This window comes from Entelurus aequoreus, linkage group LG08 (assembly GCF_033978785.1).
Source record: "Entelurus aequoreus isolate RoL-2023_Sb linkage group LG08, RoL_Eaeq_v1.1, whole genome shotgun sequence".
Classification (NCBI taxonomy): domain Eukaryota; kingdom Metazoa; phylum Chordata; class Actinopteri; order Syngnathiformes; family Syngnathidae; genus Entelurus; species Entelurus aequoreus.
In genome coordinates, this window is record NC_084738.1 from 22,538,523 (window position 1) to 22,555,871 (window position 17,349).

At 37.7% G+C, this 17,349-nt stretch overlaps 1 protein-coding gene across 1 annotated transcript in view; it reads left to right on the plus strand.

The window, feature by feature from the left end:
- Positions 1-17,349, plus strand: part of raraa (retinoic acid receptor, alpha a) — a 400,791-nt gene that overhangs the window by 99,296 nt on the left and 284,146 nt on the right. Inside the window, exon 2 of the mRNA XM_062056004.1 lies at positions 5,023-5,159. The gene's annotated coding sequence lies outside the window, so the exon portion shown is untranslated. The remainder of the gene's footprint in view (positions 1-5,022; positions 5,160-17,349) is intronic.

A 17,349-nucleotide genomic window follows, 5' to 3' on the forward strand; every position in this document is an offset into this window, starting at 1 on the left:
TCAAGAACTCAGCCAACACGCCTCGTCTGCATTATTTATAATTAGACAGACAACACATATACAGTGTGATTTTGGTTTTTTTACAAGAAAAGAAAAACAAAAGTTAAAAAAGGGAGATCATGTCATATATGTGCGGTTGCTTTAAGAACGTTGCGACAGCTGCCGTAAAGGAGGTGCGTTGCTAGCCTGGTTGCTATGTTTCCGGTTAGTCGTAAAAGTGTTCGTCATGTGTTTGTACCCTGCTCAAATCTCTCAGTAAAGTTATTCATTGGATTATACCTTTTGTTTTGAACTTTATTACCCCTTGGAGCGCTTTTTCCGGTCCATTTTTTTCCTGCTTTTGCTATCTGCGCCTAATGACTGAGCTACGTGACGTCATTTCTTGTGATGTCCCACGGAGCATTTCTTGTCGGGACGGGATTCGTTCCTAGGGATTCGAATAAAGAACCAACTCTTTTTCTTTACTATAGTGGTCTCGATAACGGGTATCGGTTCTCAAAAAGGGATTTGAGTCCGAGGACTCGGTTCTTTTCTTATGGAACAACTGGGAAAACCGGTTTCGAGCATCATCCCTACTTCTGATTGGTGTTTCTATGCATGCGTGAGTGTGTGTGTGTGTGTGTGTGTGTGTGTGTGTGTGTGTGTGTGTGTGTGTGTGTGTGTGTGTGTGTGTGTGTGTGTGTGTGTGTGTGTGTGTGTGTGTGTGTGTGTGTGTGTGTGTGTGTGTGTGTGCGTGTGACTGTACGTGTGAGTGTGTCTCTTTCTGTCTGTCTATGAGGCTACAGTGCGTTAATAAATGTCCCCACACGATGTACATTTGACAGTGATTCTTAGCAGGGAAGCTAACATCAGCCTACGGTGACAGCCAATATATCTACTAACGTTACGTACCGCGATGTGCTTCCTCAAATTTGATGTTGAGTTCATGTAAGCTTAAGCTTGTTAATCATGTGACCGCTTGGCTCTGTTAGATTGGTGAAACGGAGTCAAACGTCACCAGTGACTGTATTTGATTGGTGAAACGCAGGCATGCGATAGATCCTACTTTGAAGGTCTGTCTGACAAACCAAAACAAACAAAGCGTGCATTAACAGATCGATAAAAATCAGTAGCGAGTAGCGAGCTGAATGTAGATAAATGGAGCGGAGTAAATGGAGCGTTTCTTCTCTATAAATATACTCAACGTATGTTGCATTAAAACTACTCTTAGAAGTACAATTTATCCCAAAAGTTACTCAAGTAGATGTAACGGAGTAAATGTAGCGCGTTACTACCCACCTCTGATGGGGAGTGAATATACAGCTAGATGGATTGCGGAATGAAGGAGTTCTTGAATTGCACAGTGTGGGAACAAAGCTGAAGGAGCCTGTTGGAGTATGACCTCCACTGTCCCACAATTGTCTGGTGGAGTGGGTGGGCATGGTTGTCCATTATGGCAAGCAGTTTGTCCAGTGTCCTCCTGTCCCTCACTGAACAAACGCCTCTAACAGCGTGCCGATAGTTAGGCCGGATCAGTTTGTCAATCCGGTTGAAGTCCCTTTTGCTGGTGCTGCTCCCCCAACAAACCACTGCAAAGTGGCCACAGCAGAATGAAAAAAGATCTCCAATAGCTTGCTGCACACATTAAAAGACCTAAGCTTCTTCAGGAAAAATAGTCTGCTCATGCCCTTCTTGTATGCAGCGTTGCTGTTGTCCTTCCAGTCCAGCCTGCTGTTCAAGTGGACTCCCAGGTACTCGTACTGCCCCACTACTGCCACCTACCGGCCCTGGATGTTGATGGGCTACACAGGGGTCATTTGCTCGTTGAAGTCAATGACCAGCTCCTTGGTCTTGTCCACATTAAGGAGCAGGTGGTTCACCTGAGACCACTCCACAAAGTCAGCGATCAGTGTCCGGTACTCCAATTCTTGTCCCTCTCCGATACACCCGACCACAGCAGAGTCATCAGAGCTGCCAATTCTGATCATCTATAAGTGACTGATACCAATACCATCGAATGTATTAATAATTGTAATTTGAAAAAACACAAGATGGCAGTGTAACAATATCAACACAATATTTTGAACTATTTCCTTAGTTTATTTTATTACACAAAATTGTTTGGGCAAAACCAAGTCAATAACAATTGACACAATTGACACAATAACTAAACAAAAACTACCATCTCGCTCTGTTTTTAATCCTTTTGGGTTACCTTGACGTTTGCCTCAAAGTTCTCTTGTGTCCAGGGACGTATTCCCTGAATTCATAAAACTTAACAAAAATGACAAAAAAATGATTTTGTGAAAATATTAATTTAATCACTCTAGTATCGATTATATACTGACTAGGGGTGGGAATCTTTGGGCACCTCACGATTCAATTACGATTCAGGAGCTAGGATTCGATTAAAATCGATTATTGATGCCGTTTTACATTTCTATTCGTTTATCACTTGCAACTTTAAAAAAACAATTCATTTGGAATTACAAACAATTACATGAATTCACATATTTATTAAATCAATGAAAATGTGTGCAAAACTGAAACATAAGTGCCGGATAGTTAAGTTAAGTTAAAGTACCAATGATTGTCACACACACACTAGGTGTGGCGAAATTATTCTTTGCATTTGACCCATCACCCTTGATCACCCCCTGGGAGGTGAGGGGAGCAGTGGGCAGCAGCGGTGGCCGCGCCCAGGAATCATTTTTGGTGATTTAACCCCCAATTCCAACCCTTGATGCTGAGTGCCAAGCAGGTAGGTAATGGTTCCCATTTTTATAGTCTTTGGTATGACTCGGGGTTTGAACTCACAACCTATCGATCTCAGCGCGGACACTCTAACCACAAGGCCACACAGTCGGAGTGTTTCCACACATATTTGTAAGTGCTATCGTAAAGTAATCAAGCTAACATCGCTAGCATTAGCAAATATGCTAACACGTTTACAAGTGTTAGTATTATTAAATTAAATGTCATTCTTTGAGTATTGTTTCAATTTCGTAAATTTACAAAAACGTCACCGTGGAGTTATTGAATCTGTTTAGACCCGCGACCCCGAAAGAGATAAGTGGTAGAAATTGGATGGATGGATTGATCCGCAGCTAATGGAACCTCGATAATGACTTCTGTTTTGTTTGAACATCCATTTTACTGCCGTGTGACAGGCACCATCCATCCATCCCTTTTCTACCGCTTGTCCCTTTTGGGGTGGCGGGGGGTGCTGGAGCCTATCTTAATTGGAAACAATTAAGGTATGTAAATAAACATTTACAAAATATTTCATACCATTATATAGTCCGGTGAGGCTAATATATGTGAAAATATTTATTTTTTAAAAAATTTGGTGGGTGCGGCTTAAGTAGCAGTGTTCTCTGTGGCCCAGAAAATACACTAATTAGTTTATTTATTCTTGGCCCAGTCTTTGTGTTTCTCAGAGGCTGAAATATACAGCAGACAACCAGATTTGATAGTTCAAATTGACGCCCTACTACAAAATAGCCTTCAGTCAACACAATTACAAGGACTGACTATTTAAAATTTAATAAAAATAAAAACACCCAGAATTAAGATTTTTAATAGTTCTCTCCTGCAGCCACAATTGATAGTGCCAGCTTCTTTTTTATTTATTTTTTTCAAATCCATTTGACAGTTTCTATAGATTCTCAACCAACACATCTTAGTGTACAAACACACTCACTCACAAATACCTTGCAACTAATCCCCCAGCAAGGTGCAATGTTGTGCAGAGGTAGCGATCAGTCAGCTTGAGGTTGTGTGGTCTATTTTTTTTTTGATGCGGCACATCACCGCCTCACCTTTTTTTTTTGTGCTTTTTTTTGCCTCCAAGGCCCCTGGGGCTCTGTGTGTGTGAGCGTGTGTACGTGTTTGTGAAACACAGTCAAGCTGCATTTTTACGCAGAGAGTGAAGGTAGACAAAGTATGTGTACTGCACAGAGAAAGACGGACAGACAGACCGACTTCTCCCGTTTCGCCAGCATCAGGAAGCGACTGACTCACATTCTTACAATGGCGAACAGAAATATGAAACTGCGGCAGAGCTCATGAGCACATCCATTGAAAGATACACACAAAACGCACACACACGGACAGTGACATGTACACCTAAACTATGTGTGTGCATGTCTTTGTTCCGTCTAGCTGTCCTCTTGGCACGTAAATCATAATGGATCTCATTATCCAGCTGGGTCAGCTCGGTGGGCCCCGTCTGGCGGGAGATGATAGCTAGCTGAGTGAGGAGCTGCCACAACATCCACGCACACACACACACACACACACACACACACACACACACACACACACATTCACATGCATCCACATTCACACCACTATATGCATCCTCCACTGCAGTTGTTACTTAGCTATCAGAGCCTCTGCAAGAATGCACAGGTTGTCTTATTGGCATAACATGACAGACTAATACACACCATCCAGACACAATAGACATTAGTGGCTCAGCTTGCTATCAGGCAGACAGATATGTGATGTGATGCAGAGCAGAGGGAGGGATGCATGAAAAATGGTACCCTCCATCTTTATAGCCCCCCGACAACACCCCTCCTCCCATATACCACGGTAGTTTATCTTTTATAATTCAAGGCTACATTTTAGCTGTGTTGAAATATGTATATATAAAAAAAAAAATGTCAACGCCAGCTTGCGAGATGAGGGTGGAGCAGTCGGTTGCTCGTAACAAGGTTAGGCCCCACACCATTTGTTTGGACATGACCATTACCCAAACCAATTACTGGCTGGTATACCAGCAGCTTGCCAACAAGCTAATGTGTTCCCGTCATGCCTGCCCCTCCCTTGCACACACACACACATTAAAGTGTGTGTATATATATATATATATGTATGTATGAGAAAGGAGCGGGAAATAGATTGAGAGAGGAAGGATGGAGAAGGGCCTTAGGCGCAGGCCCCCCTTCCCCAACCAACTGACTGATGCAGCTAATAAACTTTCATTTAAGCTAATGTTGCCCCTTTTTTTCCTCTTTCTCTTTTTATTCCGTCTAGCTCTCTCTCTCTCTGCGTCCAGAAGACGGGTCGGCCCAAGCAATCGATGCGGGCAGTCTGCCGGCCGGATGCCCACTTGGCTGCACAGCAGAGCGCTCAATCAGTCTGAACTTCAACACATAAAGCGACCTACAGAGGTAGACACACTGTGTAATCATTATGTACAGCAGCTACAAACCCATTTCATAAATCAAACAAACGCCACCGCCATGCATGTAAATGGAGTTGTGTACATGCACCGATGTGAGTGACACGTGGTCAGGCGGGGCGGGTTAGGCAGAGCTTGAATGATAAAAAAAAAATAATGCAGTGGTATCTCAACTTAAGAGTGTTTTGAGATAAGAGCTAATTGTTATGTTTTAAGTTCCAAGCGAAGCAATTGAGTTACAAGGACCCCCGCCATTAGTTTTTATAGCAAATGTCACAGAGAACCTGGTAAGATCTGACCAAATTGATCTGGTCTTGCCCGCTAGGATTAGCTTACAGCAGCCCTATTCAACTGGCGGCCCGCGGGCCACATCCGGCCCGCCAAAGCTTTTCATTTGGGCTGCCGAACATCGCCCAAATAGGCTTGATGAAACCATTAAAACAAGGGTTGATCATGTATGCAGTACTCCCGCCACCCCGCACGGGGCAACAGTGAAGCATATGTGTCACAGTGAAGCAGCAGTGAAGTGAGTAGAAGAAGACTACTCATTCAACCCTGGAAAAAAATCCTAATGAATTGCAAAAATTGGACTTTTAACAACAAATGGACACCAAAATAAGAATCTTCTGCCCCGAGCAAGTGTTCGTGTCATTGTTTTCTGGCTGACTTTTTAAGCTCATTGATTCAGACAGGCAGCAACAATGGTAGAAATCCCAGCGTGTAAGCTTCATCACTAAACCTGGTCAAACATTTGTAAGTAGATATAATTTGTGCATATTTTGTTTGTTTTGTATTGAAATTGCTGACTTCGTGATGTCTTTTGTATTCGTGGTCGTGTTGTTTTTTGTGTGAGAGTAATGATCAAGCCTCGTTTAATACATGTAGTGCTAGATTTGACCAGTAGAGGGCGACAACGCTACTAGTGATAAGTCACATACAATGTTTGGTGTGTGAATGTTGTGTAATTAGTTGTGTGAATATATTAACACTAAACCTTCTATTTTATTTACGTAAAATACACAATAGACATTATTTATGTAAAATTACGTTTACGTTTATTTTAAGTTTATACAGTATTTTCAGTCTTACAAACAAGAAATAAAACTTAGGAAGGAAAATAATTAAAAAGGACCATCAATCCTGAACAATTTTTATTTTATTGACAGTGCAATGTGGAACACGATGTGTTTATTTTACAATTAAGTAAACACAGTCTCAAACAAATATAGCCTGAAGAAGCATTCAAATTTTGATGTCCGGCTCCTGAGCCTTTGGGCTCTTGAAACTGCAGCCCTCTTCATTATGTAGTTGAACAGCCCTCTTCATTATGTAGTTGCAGCCCTCTTCATTATGTAGTTGAACAGCCCTCTTCATTGTGTAGTTTCAGCCCTCTTCATTATGTAGTTAAATAGATAATATTTATTGAATTAAAGAAAAAAAAAGATCAAAACCTTGACAACATCACGCCTCGAATTTTTACTTTTTAAGGTCAAGGCAAGTGTTGCCTTAAAGGAGGGCTCATATTTTAGGGCACCAAGGCAAGTTAGAAGGGCACCAAGGAAAACATTATTTTCTTTCAAGGCAGGGGCTCCAAAGTATGCATGCATATGTGTCTGTGTGTGTATATAAATATATATACCCCGCCTTCCGCCCGATTGTAGCTGAGATAGGCTCCAGTGACCCCAAAAGGGAATAAGCGGTAGAGGATGGATGGATGGATATATATATATATATATATATATATATATATATATATATATATATATATATATATATATATATATATATATATATATATATATATATATATACTGTGCGTGGCGAAGTTGGTAGAGTGGCTGTGCCAGCAATCGGAGGGTTACTGGGGTTCAATCCCCACCTTCTACCATCCTAGTCACGTCCGTTGTGTCCTTGGGCAAGACACTTCACCCTTGCTCCTGATGGCTGCTGGTTAGCGCCTTGCATGGCTGTGTGTGTGAATGGGTGAATGTGGAAATACTGTCAAAGCGCTTTGAGTACCTTGAAGGTAGAAAAGCGCTATACAAGTATAACCCATTTATCATTATTTATTATCATTTATATATATATATATATATATATATATATATATATATATATATATATATATATATATATATATATATATATATATATATATATATATATATATATATATATATATATATGTATGTATATATATATATATATATATATATATATATATATATATATGTATATATATATATATATATATATATATATATATATATATATATATATATATATATATATACAGTGGGGCAAAAAAGTATTTAGTCAGCCACCCATTGACAATCAATGGGTGGCTGACTAAATACTTTTTTGCCCCACTGTATATCTCCATCCATCCATCTATTTTCTACATATATATATTATATAAACTGGGTTTTTTTTATTCATTATTGAAATAAACTTATCAGCTTTTTGTAATTTCATGAAGCCTTTATCTCTATTTTTCCATTTTGATAGAGGGAGATATTTTTTTCAATTATTTTTTATTTTTTTAAGTTATGTACATTTATATGTACATGTAGATGATGTATTGGGACAGATCCATTTAGAATTTGAGCAGAAATATGTCGTATAGTAATTAACTATACATAAAATGCTGTGTCATTGAAGTAATACCATTGTGACATGAAAAAAACACAAGTAATGGAAAAAAAAACCTTGTGTTTACTTTTTGATATCGAAATAAAACACAAAGCAGTTTGGCTAATGAAGATGAAGTCTAATAAACAAGCTTTGTTCTTCTCTTGGTTCAGTACAACAGTTTGGTCAACAAAAATAAAGAGGAGTGACACCTCTCACATCGAATACACAATCTTCACAGCCTTCGTTCAGTTCAATGAGATGACAAAACATTTTAGCTAGTATTGATGTTATTTGAACACTGATACAGTTTGCAGTTAAATAAAGGACGAGTGAACATCCCAGTCAACAAAGTAAAGACTTTATAAACAAGTTGTGACAATGTTCACGACACATCGCCTGCAGCAAAACATCAAAGAGTTTTCTCCTTTGCTGTATACTTCTAGTGTGGGGACAAGTGTGTCTGTCCCAAATATTGTCCACACCTGTCTCCATCTAAACACAGCAGTGCGCTCTTAAAGGCATGGCAGGAAGGGAGAGAAAATTTCGTTAGACCAAGCGCTTGGCTCCGTTTACTCCGAGGGGAAAACTCCTGAGCAAAGTCAGTGTCCTTCGTCCGCCATGATTATCAAGCCAAAAGATGCTAGTGCGCATGATACGCATGCGCCTGACTTTGTGTTGCCTAAAATGCATTAATAAATGACGGTTATTCTGTAATTAAAAAATCAGACGGTATTACTAACCATCTGGAATTTTAGCGCAAATTATCATTATACCGTTTACTGTTACATCCCTTGTCCATTAACAAGTAAAAAGTCAAGGGCGGTCACGGCATGTTCGTGCCGCAGATGTTGGTCAATTTTTTAGGGCTTACGGCAAACGACGAGGGCGGTCGCGGCTTTTGCCGCAGTTGCCGTGGTTAAATTCAAGCCCTGCAACATGAGTAGTCAACTGGGTAAAGCAATTGGAGCTTATCTAGTCTGCACCATACTGGAGCAGAATAAGTCTTAACACAAGCCAAGAATGTTCAAATAATATTTAAACGACAAACATTTTTACAAACTTCTCCATCTCTTTGCCACTGTTAGCTCTGTACATGTGTTCCCTCTGTACTTACTACTCCTACTGGGTAGAACAGGGAGCCTTTTGATTAGATTGAGCACTGATGCCACCTAGCTGCTGGATTGTGTATCGTTTTAACATGAATACTAGAGTGTAGACACAAATAATAAAAATGAAAATCTCTCCTGCTGCCTTCCCGTCTTGACACCTTACTGCAACCCCCCGACCGGGTCCAAGTGTTTTTTAGACGAATTGGACTTAACTATTTGTATTTTAGGGAAAAGGAAATGGCTCTACCGCAATACAAATGTCAAAAAAAGACTATGAATTCCCCTAATAAAAGTGGAACAAAATAGTCTGGCTTTGTATTTGTGTTAGTTTTTATGCATGTTTGTTAGTTTGTGAGCTAATTCCTGGTTGAATAAGAATATATTTTAGACAAACATGACCCTACAATTTCTATTCTGCAACACTTGGAACAGTTCTATTTTATCTCATACATCTGTTGGTTTCCCTGTGTGTAAGTTTGTAAGCTACTTCTTGGTTGATGGAGAATGTTTCAGTCAAACGGGACTCTTCCATTTGTATTTTATGTCATGGTGGACAGTTCTACTTTGTCCCACATGACAAAAAATGACAACAAAATCCCTTAACAAAACTCTGAGAAATAGCTGGGCCTCATACATTAGTTTGTAAGTTAGTTAGCTACTTCCTGGTTGATGGAGAATATGTTTTAGCCCAAGGGTGTCTAAACTTTTTGACTCGGAGGTCGCATTGGGCGGAAAAAATTTGGCCGGGGCTCCAAAAGTTGACTGCATGTAAATAATATATATATACATACATATACAGTATTGTATATAGCCTATATGTGTACATATATACATATCATATTAATATATTATATATATATATATATATATATATGATACATATATACACTACCGTTCAAAAGTTTGGGGTCACCCAAACAATTTTGTGGAATAGCCTTCATTTCTAAGAACAAGAATAGACTGTCGAGTTTCAGATGAAAGTTCTCTTTTTATGGCCATTTTGAGCGTTTAATTGACCCCACAAATGCGAAGCTCCAGAAACTCAATCTGCTCAAAGGAAGGTCAGTTGTGTAGCTTCTGTAACGAGCTAAACTGTTTTCAGATGTGTGAACATGATTGCACAAGGGTTTTCTAATCCTCAATTAGCCTTCTGAGCCAATGAGCAAACACATTGTACCATTAGAACACTGAAGTGATAGTTGCTGGAAATGGGCCTCTATACACCTATGTAAATATTGCACCAAAAACCAGACATTTGCAGCTAGAATAGTCATTTACCACATTAGCAATGTATAGAATGTATTTCTTTAAAGTTAAGACTAGTTTAAAGTTATCTTCATTGAAAAGTACAGTGCTTTCCCTTCAAAAATAAGGACATTTCAATGTGACCCCAAACTTTTGAACGGTAGTGTATATATATATATATATATTTATTTATTTATACATACTTCTAAAGATATTAAATATATGTGTAATGTAATCAAATAAACATTGAAATAATTTGATATCAAATTCAATACACTAACTTCAGTTGTTCTTTTTAATTCTTTATTACAACCATGTGTGATGTCTCAAAGTGATCTGTGATCACATTTAAGCGGCTGTTTTTACACGAAATCTGCGATCGCAATGCTTTTTAATATGCATATTAATTTCATACCAAATTGAATAGGCAAGTTTGCCAAACATGTAAACAAAATACAGTGCAAACTGCGGTAAAGCCATATTTTCGAGGGTAATCGCCAATACGCTGTTATATGTGTGTTACACACACATAGACACGCATACACAAACACACAAATTACGACACTTTTTTGCCACACGGCAGAGCGTTGATTGTGACGTAACAACAACCATTTGTACCAAAAAAAGAACTTCATTTTGCACTGATTAAAGCAAGCTACAACAGTCTGAACAACCAATCAATCAATCAATCAATCTATCAAAGTTTATTTATATAGCCCTTAATCGCAAGTGTCCCAAAGGGCTGCACAAGCCACAACGACACATCATCAGATGTTAACTACAATAAAAACCTACATTTAAAAATATTAATAAATACAAATAAGTGGGCTTGACTATTAAAGATTAAAAAAAAAACTTGCATCTACGATTAACTATGTGTCAACTAAAGACAGAATGTGACTAAATATTCCAATTGTTTGACCACCCCTCTAAAAACGGGGTATTTGCACATTTTTCAATATAAAATTTAAAGACTTAAGACATTTTTAAGAACTAAAAATGGAAAAATTAAGATTGCCTTACCTGCAGGTGTTCACAAACTACAATAAAAACCTACATTTAAAAATAATTATAAATACAAATAAGTTATTGGTTATCTTTATCGGTCTTGTGAAGCCGGAAGTTACCTGTGTTGGCTTGACTATTAAAGATAAAAACTTGCATCTATGATTAATTGCGATTTACTATGAGTTAACTAAAGACACAATGTGATTAAATATCTCAATCGTTTGACCACCCCTTTAAAAACTGGGTTTTTGCACATTTTTCTAAATGTTCATATCGGTACATCCCTGATATTTCATATCGTTACATTCAACTTCAACATTTCCCCACCATGTATATGCATTTGGAAGTATAAACAATAAAACATTGAATATTAAAAGTATGTGAATGTTCGACTCATACCTTGTTTACATCTCTGAGACCTCTTTAAAGTTTTGTAATCTACCAGAAATATCAAGCCGCTAAAATGCGCCAAATATATTAATCATCATGCTCTGTAAGGGATTTTATATATGTGTAATTTTAAAATATAATACGTGTTTTATAATGTCCACAAAGTGTGTTGACTTTATTTTTTGGTTACAGTTCATTTACACCAGGAGTGGCATAAGTTGTTTGGATTCGGTTATATATATCAATGCTGTGCTCGATATATTGCCAAATCAAATTTGTGGTCATTGGACGTCGATCTCCACTCTGCTCACCAGAGGGCGATATCAATTCCCCCATGCCTGTCATAACAGACTATATGCAGACAATTGCACCCCGTGGGACAATCTTCTTGTTAAACTTGTGATACCTTGTGGCCTGCACAGAAGACTCCGGTGGGTCGGAGTTTGTACACCCCTGTTTTAGACAAACATGACTTATGACTATTTGTATTATAAAACACAGTGAGCAGTTTTATTTTATCCCAATTGGAAAAAAAGACAGCATAATGTCGTCTTGCTTTGTTTCTGTTGTGTCTATTAATTTTGCCACCGTTTCTGTCCTCCCTTGTTTACGTCCATTTTGCTAGGAGCACTGAGCTTGCACACCAGCCTCTGTTTGGTGATAAGGACACACACCTGCTACCAATCCCAATCATGCCCCTTTTTAAAACCTTCTCAACCCGCCAGTCCTTGCGGGGGTGTTGTTCCCTGATGGCGACTGTTACGTTTTTTGCTAGCCTTGTGCTACAATCACATTTCATGTTAGCTTGACGCTATTAACTACTTTCCATGATATCATACTATGCTAAGTTTACTTTGAGCTTCTCGTGCTCTTCCCAGCGGCACGACCCTTTTTGTATTTTATATATCTTACCTGCAAGCTGCCTGCTGTCCCCCACATTTTGGGATCACAAACACACCAACATGCCAAAATGCAACACAAACTACCTAAAACTCAAATAAAGATACATTGTTGGTTTGTCTGCTTGCAAGTTAGTAAGCTCCTTCCTGGTTTGCAGGCTACCTCCTGGTTGATTGCAAAGATGATATAGGACTCTATTATTTGTGTTTTCGCAAAGGGGAAGTATCTAATGATGAAATACAACATTACAGTTACTTTTCACACAACCCTGACTGAATCAAGTTTGTTTGTTATCTTCAGTGTTGGGACTAACGCGTTACAAAGTAACGCCATTATTTTCGGCGGTAACTAGTAGTCTAACGCGTTATTTTTTTATTCAGTAACTCAGTTACCGTTATTTCATGATGGGTTACTGCGTTATTTTATGTAATTTTTTTATGTAGTATAGGCTAGAAAGTGAGAAGATCTGAGTGTGTTTTATTGGAGCGCTGCAGTGTCGTCCTTCTGATTCTTCCTGTGTCACGGGGGGCGTGGCGTGTCTGTGTTTACTAACAAGACATCATGGCGGAGCCGAAGCCGAGTTTCTTAACATGGAGATATTCTCACTACTTTTCTTTTGTCGAGCACAAAGAAAAGAACATTTTAGTTAAATTAAGTTGTGTCTTGGATCAAAGATCTTATCTAAAGCCCAAAACATCAATTAAAATATGCTGAAACAGCTACAAAAGCAACATGCTTCGACGAAGCTAGCAAAGAGAGACACACTTCTCCTCCACCTCCAACAGCGGCTGAATTTTAACGGAGGGACTGCTAGCCAGGACAACATTAATAGAGCCATTGCAGCGTATGTGCTAGAAGACATGCAGGCTATTTCTACAGTGGAGTCACTCGCTTTCAGGCAGCTAAACACAGTGGACAGTGAGTACATAAACATGGAAAGCGAGCTAAAGAAAACATTCAAAACTGTGCCTCTGCTCATCATTCAGCACTGAAGGTACACACACTCTGTCAATTCTCTTATATACTCTTTCATTCTAGACTTCTAGAGTGTTTGATTATCACATCACTCTAAATGTATAGACGATAAAGTTCACAAACATAAAGAGGGATCCTAGTGGGCCAGGCCACTCTTTCCTTTTCTCTAAACTAAAACAGGGGAAATGCGTAGAGTGTTCTGGGCTTCAGTACAGTGTTGATCTCCTGAAGACATGATTTTATTTCAAAATTCCTTGAGAGAAAAAAACGCCTGTTTAGGCGTGTGTATAGCAGCAAGTGTGCTGTATATAGTGACATGACATATAATCATGTCATGTCATGTGTGCCTTCCTTGGGTGAAGCCAGGTTTACAGCTATGTTGTGACATGTTGTTATTATGCGGTTTGTTACTTATGTATGTTATGTTGCAGCTATTTAAAATAGTTTTGTCAATTTGTTCTGGCCCGAAATAAATTGGCCCTTTGAAACATATCTTTGTCTTTGTGTGTTGTACGTAGACCACATTGCTTGGCAGAGTTCAGTGATGCAAATGCATGTCAACTTTATCAACCGATTGTATTATTCTACAGTGCAATAACAGTACTGAAATGAAGGTTAAAAAGGCATTAATGAGAGACTTAAAAAAAAAAGGAAAAAAAAGAAGTAACTAAGTAGTTACTTTTCACCAGGGGTCCCCAAACTTTTTGACTCCGGGGCCGCATTGAGGTAAAACAATTTGGCTGGGGGCCGCGCTATATACATATATATAAAAAAAAAATATATATATATATATATATATGTGTGTGTGAGTGTGTGTGTGTGTATATATATATACATATATATATATATATATATATATATATATATATATATATATATATATATATATATATATATATATATATATATATATATATATATATATATATATATATATATATATATATATATATATATATATATATATATATATATATGTATATATATGTATATATATGTATGTATATATATATATATATATGTATATATATATATATATATATATATTATATGTAAATGTGTGTGTGTGTATATATGTATATGTAAATGTGTATATATGTGTGTGTATATATGTATATGTCTATGTATATGTATATGTCCATGTATATATATATATATGTATATGTGTATATGTATATATACTGTATATGTATATGTGTATATATGCATGTGTCTAAATGTGTCTATATATATATATATATATATATATATATATATATATATATATATATATATATATATATATATGTATATATATATATATATATTTATATATATATATATATATATATATATATATATATATATATATATATATATATGTATATATATATATATATATTTATATATATATATATATATATATTTATATATATATATATGTATATATATATGTATATGTATTCATACATATATAATCCTCGCGCACTAATTGACTTAAAGAGCGCACTTGCTGCATGTCACGTTATCGATGGTAAAATGCATTTTTAGACAATATGATTTGCCTGAGTGTCTAGGTGACGGTAGAAAATGGACTAGTAAGGACAAATTTTAAATAAATAAATAAATAAAAATAACAATTTTTTTTTTTTTTTAACTTGGGACTTCCCGCGGGCCGGATTTTGGACCCTGGGGGGGCCGTATCCGTCCCGCGGGCCGTAGTTTGGGGACCCCTGCTTTTCACAGTAACGCATTACTTTTTGGTGTAAGTAACTGAGTTAGTAACTGAGTTACATTTGAAATAAAGTAACTAGTAACTGTAACTAGTTACTGGTTTTCAGTAACCAACCAAACACTGGTTATCTTTAATGCTAATTAATTGTTCGAACAAAAGCGACTGCAACTCCGCATTTGTAACTGCAGAGAGGTTCTTTGTCCGAAGTCAGGTTGGGCTCACTGTGTAATGTGGGGTTTTTCCCGTCCAGTTTACTGTGTATGTGTTAACACTGGACACACTCCGTGCAATCACACCACACTGCGCTTTGAGCAATGGTGAAACCGATGAAATGATGTATGTGAGAGAATGCTTATACAATTGATTTAACATTGTGCGATCAGACAGAGCCGTGAAGATTTCAGACCGCAAGTTGTGTCATGTGAACGTGGTGCCGTTTCAACTTTCCAAAAAAAGCACAACACATTTTACAGTAAATAATCTGTAAATAACTGTCTGCTGATGGCATGCTTGTTCAAATGATGCTTGGAAGGTCAACAACTTAGCGAGCCATCCTAATTGAGAAGATGTCCTCATGTGCCTCAAATCAAGATCCATTAAGAGCGATTAGGCGTCGACAAGTATAGCACAGTAAATCGGGGTCATCAGATGGACTAAACTGTTGGAGGACAGACCAAGATCAAGTCTGTCTCCAGAAGAACAGAAACATGTCAGGATTCTAAGTGAGGAAATGACATCATTGTGGATTTTATGTTTAGGAGCATTTGTTTTGTGCAACTAAAACCGTCTTCTGTTAAGCGCAGTCCTCCACCAAGCTTAACTCTATTCATATCTATGTGTTCGCATTCAATTGAAGTTAGACCATACCATTTTTCCATTGGGGTAAAGGTCTGAAAAGTGAGTCGTATTGGTTGTCCGTATTTAACATAGACTTAAAATGATCATTTGTACCATTTTTTAGCCAGTGAGACAGGTCCAATATTTGTGAAACGGTAAAAAGTAAACATACATTATTCAAACCCCATTGAAATAAATTATATGTTGGTTACATTTGCATGTTGGAATGTGTTCCCACTTTCCTGGGCTGGTGAGCGGATTCATTATATTTCTGTACATACATTTGCAGGCAATAGCTATTAGACAACAACATTGTAACAGTTTTAGCAAAGAAAACAAGCCCACTTGTGGTATTATCAAAATCATTTGTAAAAATAAGTGTGGTGCTGTGTCCTGAGAGTCTGCTTGGCCTTGGGATTTTAGGATATAAACTCAGGCTGTACATTGTATCAATAAAGCTGCCCAGCGGCGAAGTGAAGCCGTTGGGGTTGTTAGCTTCTGCGGCAGGCTGCGGCTCTATGGTGCTGTGTTCGCCTTTCTTGTAGATCGCTTGTGTGGTCAGAAGCTTTTAAAATATGTCCAACTCCTTCATTGTTGTTGTTTAGCTTTGGGTTGCTAGGCAAAGTCTTTGAGCTACCTTTTAGCTAGTTAGCCCCCGGCTTTTTGGCACTTTCGGTTCGCTTATTTTAGCGAATCTGTGCCTCCCGCTGGGCAGAGTTGAAGTCGAATATGTTAGCAAGCTGTCCTGTTGCCATGATCACAATCAGTAGTCGTAAATTACAGTTTTTTTGGTAAAAACTGTAGTGTCTGAACTCAACTCAACTCAACTGAACGATGACTTCTGTTTTGTTTGATTAACTGTTTTACTGCCGGAAACAATTAGGGTGTGTAAATAAATATTTGACAAAATCTTTCGCACCAGTCTCTATCTACAGTTTATGGTCCGGTGCGGTTAATATATGTAAAAATATTAAACATTTGATGAGTTCTGCTCAAATAGCGGTGCGCTCTATACCCAGAAAGTACAGTAATCAAAATAGAACAAAAATATAGAGGACCATATATGTATATTATTGGATGGATAGACAGGACTGTTTCATTTCCATTGTGCAGTGTGGACTTTTCATTCAATTGGATTAATAAGTGTGTCTAGACATCAAAATATAAAGATTTCTTCCAGAGTACATACAAAAACACATGAACAGAACATTTGCTGGCTAACAAATTATCTCATACGTTTGTCGTTTTAGAGATAAGTCTATTCGAAAAGCAGGGAAAAAAACCCCAGCGAGAAATGGATTATTGCACTTGTACTTACACGGGGGCCGCATCTCTATCCCTTATATTACTTTGTGATTTGTTGATGC